Genomic DNA, 6,981 nt, shown 5'->3' on the forward strand with positions numbered 1-6,981 from the left:
TCCAGAATTCAAAGCTGCCCAATTTAGTCATGCCTAGAATTGTGCAACAACGTGTAACAGAGCAGAATGAAGTCCACCTTTAGTCAGGTGCTTATAAATATTCTTGGTTTAACTATAGCCGAGTTTTTGAGTTTTCACAGCTGGAGCCGTCTCAGTCTGTATAACTCTGGTTCGTGTTTTCGAGACGGAATCCTGTTGCTGGGCGTCTGAGCTCATTCGTGTGGCTACTCCAGTTCCTTGGCAAAGTCGATGTTGTCGACGAACACCTGCATTATGATATATGGACACTGTAAGAAGTTTTTCCCTAAAAGAGCAAAGAGACGATCTTCTATATAGACCAAAAGATGGGTGCATTGAATAGTACTGATTTCCAGCCATCAGGGTCCAGGATGGATGTGATCTTTGTGTTGATCCCCGGCAAGGGCCCTGGCTCCCGCACCACCTGCCCTCCGGACAGCTTCACCACCTCCGCGGTCTTGTAGACATCATCGGTGCCAATGGCAATCTACTTGAACTCAGCATCATGTGTCCAGAGTTAAGCCTCTTGACTGCTGATGACCATATCGCGAAGAAAACCAAATTGCACACCTGGGCATATGCATTCCCCCTGGCATACTCGGTGACACCATAGTTGTAGGTCAGCTCCAGCACCGCGTTCTTGTCTTCAGGGCCGTAACCCATCATTGCCACTGTGTACTGCAGGAGCAGTTCCAGGGAAGTCCATGTCATGACACAAGTTATTTGGCAATTAATAACTACTAGCTAACAGATTGATGGTTTCTGCAACCTGATCACCTTGTATTCAGGGTTATCTCGCTTCCGGAGCAATTGCATGCCGCAGGCCTGTGGTTTAGGCGAGAAGAGACTAGTGAGGATTTTGTGGACAACAAAGCTTATGGAGCATATAAGCCTACACCTACCTTCTCATAGAAGCTTATGGCATGGTCAAGATCGCCGACGCGGAGCATCACCTGGCACAAGGGCTCTGGAGTTCCAGGTCTCTCAATGATCTCAAACTTGTAGCCATCAGGGTCCTCCACGAAGGCGATGACGGTCTTGCCGCCCTTGACAGGACCGGGCTCCCTGGTGACCTTGCCTCCCTTTGCTCTTATGAGCTCTACTGTCTTGACCACCTGTTTCACTCAAATCATCCGGATTCCAAGCATGGTTCTACTATGTCAATAATTGAGGCAGCATCTCAATTCTAACCTGATCGATGGGGAAGTCTTAGATTTGCTATCTTACATCCTCGACTCCGATACCGAAATGGCCAAAACCTGCGCCAATATCATATTTGTCGACCCCGTAATCTGCGAATGGATTCTGCAAAATCAGGAACCTGAAAACTGGGGAACTGTGACTGGTGCCGAGTGTTAACAGCACTGACTGTAAGTGAGCTCGACGACGAAATGCGATTCCTCGGGGCCGTATCCTAGGAACGCGTTGGTGTACTTCTCCTCTGGTATGTCCCTCTTCCTGAGCAGCTTCATCCCCAGGCACTCAGTGTAGAACCTGCATTGCATTGTATCAGCTGTTGCAGTTCAGACTTCAGAGCGAGCTGTGACTTGTATCGTGGTAACGAGATGTACTTGATTGTCTTGTCGAGGTCGCCGACCTGGTAGACGACGTGGAGGAGCCGGCGGTTGTCCTTCTTTGTCCCACGAGAAGGCCTCGTCCGTGCTGGCGAAGGTGGCCGCCTGCGCGGCATCCGCCGAGGCCCGGATTCTTTGCCGCCGCGCCGGCGCCGGCCACGTTCCTGGTCAGCGTCAACGGCCTCGTCCCGGCCACCTGCTCGGACTGCAGCGCCGCACCTGCTTGCGATTAAGAAACAGCCCCCCCCCCAAAAAAAAAACGCAACAGGTCAGGCAGCAGAGGCTATAGCTGCGCGGCTACTGCTACAGGTCACGTGACGAGCGGTGGTCACCTGCGGCAGCGGTGGAGAGGAGCAGCGACCTCCGGGGGACGGGCGTGGCGGCGCAGGCGACAGCCCCGCGGCCGGCGGCCACCGGTAGAGTCCTCATCGCGGTGTCTGCTGGCCGACCCGGTTTGCTTGGCGCGCCTTTCTCGTGCTATCCTTAATTCCGGGCCGCTCGCTTCGGTGCAGCCAGAGATCTATTTGGCGCGGACGGATGCGCCGCTGCCAAGCGCGAAAGCTGTTGGGAGACTGGACTGGTAGGGAAGGGCGGTTGAGCTGGTGATGACACCTGTCAAGATGTGGGGCTATGGGACCCGTGAAGAGCCGTAAAGCTGGATTTCACAGGATGTTTTTTTTATAAAATTTCACAGGATGTTGATCACCTAGCGTGCGACCGTGCGTACCGGCCGCACACCCTGTTAGTGACAATGGAAGCACTAGTTTCATCGGAATGCCTAAGCAGGAACAACCGGTTCTAATCAATTGTTATAACATCAATCGCAGTTGTAACCGATCACAGCAGCACCAACAGCAAACACAACTGTTGTAGTAGGGTACTCCAACTGCAGTTGCTACTGGTTGCAGCCAAACTTCGCACCTCTGTACCCTATAAAACACCTAGTAAAATTATCGTGCATGCATCCAACAACTACCTGCTCTACAGTCATCATCTTAACTACATCTACACCACAATATGTACTCAGAAATACACCGTACTAAAAACATACGCACCAGATTAACTCTCGTATCTTCTCTCTCCTTCCTCGAACATATCCGACGGTCGTCCTTCAATACATCTGCACCTTGTGGCTCCGCGTGCCCTCTCTCCGCCCCCAGCCCCACGCCCGCGCCCTCTCCCTCCACGGTTCGATCCCTCCTGCCGTCTTTTTTTTTTAAAAAAAAATGAAACGTCGTTCTCTTCTCCGCTCGATTGACAGAAGCGGCACGCCTCTCAGCTTCCGCCGCCGCCACCTTGGTCCCTGCGTCGGCGAGCTCCCCAGCTCCGGCGGCCACCTCCGGTTCGCCGGCGATGGCCGGATCTGGTGGATCCGGTTCCCGTCTACCTCTCCCACACCTTCTTCCTTATCCGTGGGAAAAGTTCTTCCTAGGTTGGATTAACCCGGCAGCATTTGACGGCGGCACAGGGCGCGGCCGCCGCCGCAGTAAGGGAAATGGCGGCGGTGCTCGTCCGCGGCCTCCGGGGGCGACCTGTGGGCGCTGGTTGATGCTGCGCTGAACGCGGCCACGCGGGACTGCGCCGACGGCATCGTTGAGTGCCTCTACGCCGCCGCCGGCGGCTATAGCAACTGCGCCGAGCATCCGCCGCCTGTTGCTGCTTTAGCGTCGGGGGGCTGGATGAGGAGGACGGAGACGAGGCGGCTCCGGATTCTCTAGTGGTGGAGGCGGAGGCGGAGGCGGACGCTGATGCGCAAGCCGAAGGCGCGGAGGAGCAGGGCGTGCTAACACAATGGGTGGGCCAATCGGTTTGCTTGCTTGTTTCAGATGAGCAGTAGCAACTGCCATGGGAAGGGTAAGGTTTTGAAGCTTATGTTCATGTTCGTGCAGGAGACTGACATCGGGCGACAGATGAATGGTCTGCGCAAGCACTCTTCTGCCGAGGTCAGGCGACTGGTGAAGCAGCTCATCAGATGATGAACATGGACACGAACACTGTTAAACTGGAGAGATGATTTTCTGTTTCGAATATATGCTGCCTAATTATCCTCTTTTGTGGAACCTGGTATTGCTTGCAACTTGAAGTAGCAGATAACAGATTGTGCGATGAAAGTAGCTATTATCTGTGGTGACACATCTGTATTTTATTAGAGCCTTGTATGTTTACCTTTTATTTATTGATTTTAGACTATATGTAACAAAGACACCTTCATTGTTCGAGCCTTACAGGTTTCAGCGTTTCAGTATTCTCCCAGCCCACACAGGCATCGTGAGTGCAACATATCATCTTTTAAATGCAGTAAAAATGTACTTATGGAGGTACACTCTTTGTTTCTATAACTTTAGATGGTTCAGCTTCAGAGAGGGCTAACAATGGTTTTGAGTCAACAATGTATGCAAAGCGTAGGACCAGCTGATGTTAGGAGAATTTGCTACTCTTTGGATAAAATGTTACTGCTTTGAAAACATTTTACACTGGAAACTTGTAGTACTAGCATAAGCAGTAGCAGAACTGTATCAGGAAGGACTCATATTCAAAATTCTGTTGTTTTTGCTAAAGTGATCTCAGCTCACTCATTGTGGCCTGAACAATTAATCTGGCCTGCTCTTGAGGGACAGGAATTGATGCATTTGCTTAATTGTTCTATTTTGTGAATAAATATCAATTAAGTTTGACATTAATGTGGCCCGTAGCATTAGCACGGGTAAATGTACTATGTAAATTTAAAGTGCCGGTTGGAAATATGAACTGATCTTTCATCATGATTTCCATGTGTTCAGGTCGTTGAAGCTGCACTTATTTCTAGAATACAAAGATTGGAGCAGAAAACTGTACACGATGATGTGTTTTTTTACATATAGCTCTTGCTCTTCTTGTAGAAAACTGTACACGATGATGTGTTTTTTTACTGCATACTCCATTTAAGCATTGTCACTTACATGCTTCTCAATCATTGGCTTCAAACCTTTAAGCTGTTACTCCCATCCCCTAATCCCCTACTTCATTGGGATTTCAATTTAGGCAACTTTCATTATAGTGCATACAGTGGAATTCAAACAGCAATGCTTCCGGTTATTTCCATCTCTTATATGCCTTCCAGAAGCCGAACTGCAAATTCACAGTCCATCTGTTTCCTATAACACATTTCCCATCTTAGCTAATCCGAGCTCCTGATCTTCAGATACATCAACCAGTACAAACAATAAGAGATTGTATACTCCCAGTTTTGGCTACTAAGTGACAGACTCTATAGCAGACCTCAGACAGGAATGTCTGTGCCAAATGTCATTGCAGCACTTTCAGAAAGTTAATCCATTAATTTGTCCGTTAGCTTTTGACTTTGCTCCTTTGAGATACAGTAGGAAGAGCCCTACCAAGTTGATTATGCATTTTCAATGTGCCGATCTAGGTATGGTGGGACTTAGTAGTTCACTACTGCAGTTAGTAGTTTTTTTGCTTTCATTTCATTGTGAAATAAGCTGCTTGGTGGTTTAAACGCCACCATAGGTCTTTGCATTTGTGTTGTATCATATATTACCCCAGCACTTAAAACTTCCATGACAAATATTGCTTTCCACTTGCATCTCAGGTGGCTACATTGCTAGAAGTTCTATCAAATCGATTGACAGTTGATGTGCTGGAGCAGCTTTGTCTAGGTAAACAAGCATTGGTATACAAACTACATTATGGAAGCAATTTCAGGGGCCACTTCTCAAACTTTATTTTGATTTTATTTGTGTATGTACTCATGTGTCAAAGGTTGAGCTGGGTTCACAGGCAGGTGACCTCAAACAGATGCTTATTGATCTCCTGGATGAAATTGCACACTTGATAGATTGAGTTATAACATGACCTATTATGCCTTGCTATGCACTGAGTGTTTTTTTCAGATTAAACTAAGAAAAAAATATCGTCGTTTGGTTGTTTTCATGTGCATCCCTGAGATGAACCCGTGGTGTTAGCACGGGCACTATATTTAACGTGAAAAACCCTCAAATAGGGGCAAAAAGTAAAAACCACTAGCCAAATCTTCTTGCACTATTTGTTTGTGGGATTACATCAAGTTCATCTATAGATAGCACTAGAGGTAACCATACATCAAGATTCTACAGAACTTGGACAACGACAATAAAATTTGGGGCTGCTACATAGGGTGAAGAAAGACCTCGCCAAATGATGTGGAACTCAAATTAGAGGCACCAAGGTAGTAGATTTGAAACTTTGAACCCTTCTTGAATTATTGCAAGATCTCCCTAATCTTCCTCTTCTCTCTCTGGTGCTCATGAAGGAGCTGAACTGAACTGTCTGTACTGTGTTGTGTAGATGCTCACAAAGCTTCCCATCCCTTCTCTTGTAAGACAAGATGTAAAATTCTATATGGACACAAGTTTGATCCACTTTCTTGAGCTACCCCTATGACATGTGGGGCTGCTCACTAGGAGCAATTACTCTCCTCATGGCCCACTCATTAGGAGGATTTCTTAACACCACCTGTCGGGTTCATAAACCTAGGGTCCCTCATGGACCTGCTTCCCAGCAAAAGCTCGGCCCAGCAGACGACGTTGCGAACGACACGCAACTCCTGGGCCAGCCCAAAAACTAACGACAGGCTAGAAGGGTGATCCAGTCTCCGATTGGAAGGCCTGGCCAAGGAGGAGCAGCGCTTGCTTCCGACTCCGGCCCGCCTCTCCGACCCGAAGGCCTGGCCAAGGAGGAGCAGCACTCGCTTCCGATTTTGGCCTGCCTCTTCGACCGAAAGGCCTGGCCAAAGCGAGGACGACGCTCGCTTCTGACTCCGGCCCGCCTCTCCGACCGGAAGGCCTGGCCAAGGAGGAACGACGTTCGCTTCCGACTCCGACCCGCTTCTCCGACCGGGAATACACCAAACCTTTGCTTACAGCTCTTCTCCGACCGGGAGGTCGGAGCCGACTAGGGAACGATCGATCGGGGACGCCCACTTGGTGAGGACCCAGGAAACGGATAGAGCAAGTAAGGCAGGGCGCTGAAGTCAAACCGCAATACTGAGGACGTACCCTGCACACTTGTAGGACAGTACTGTCAGGCCATGTCAGAAGGATGCCCTGCAACCTTCCAGACATGTTAGAATACGAACAGTGTTGTAGGCGCCGACATTTGACCTACAGTATGGTAGGCGCCAACATTTGCCACACCAGAAGAACACGGTGGAACCAACCACATGCATCCAGCCATCAACAGTGTTGTGGGTGCCGACCAACCGTCTTGCACCCTACGGCATGGGGAACAAGACTAGGTAGCACACACACACACACACTTATTCTCTCACACTATCTCTTGTAAAGTCGTCCTCTTTATCTATAAAAGGGGATGCGCTCTCTCCAAAAGGAGGATAATTTGGACAACCAATGAT

The 6,981-nt window shown here is 49.1% G+C and overlaps 1 long non-coding RNA gene and 1 pseudogene across 1 annotated transcript; one reads left to right on the forward strand and one right to left on the reverse strand.

The window, feature by feature from the left end:
- Positions 1 to 54: 54 nt before the first annotated feature.
- LOC136476220 (lactoylglutathione lyase GLX1-like) lies at positions 55 to 2,158 on the reverse strand (annotated as a pseudogene).
- Positions 2,159 to 2,779: 621 nt separating this feature from the next.
- Positions 2,780 to 5,433, forward strand: LOC136476221 (uncharacterized). The gene is made up of 3 exons (XR_010763452.1): positions 2,780 to 3,387; positions 3,482 to 5,001; positions 5,182 to 5,433. It is a non-coding gene; the product is annotated as an uncharacterized lncRNA (long non-coding RNA).
- Positions 5,434 to 6,981: the final 1,548 nt, after the last annotated feature.

The sequence above is a fragment of the Miscanthus floridulus genome, chromosome 8, assembly GCF_019320115.1.
Source record: "Miscanthus floridulus cultivar M001 chromosome 8, ASM1932011v1, whole genome shotgun sequence".
NCBI classification, from domain to species: Eukaryota; Viridiplantae; Streptophyta; class Magnoliopsida; order Poales; family Poaceae; genus Miscanthus; species Miscanthus floridulus.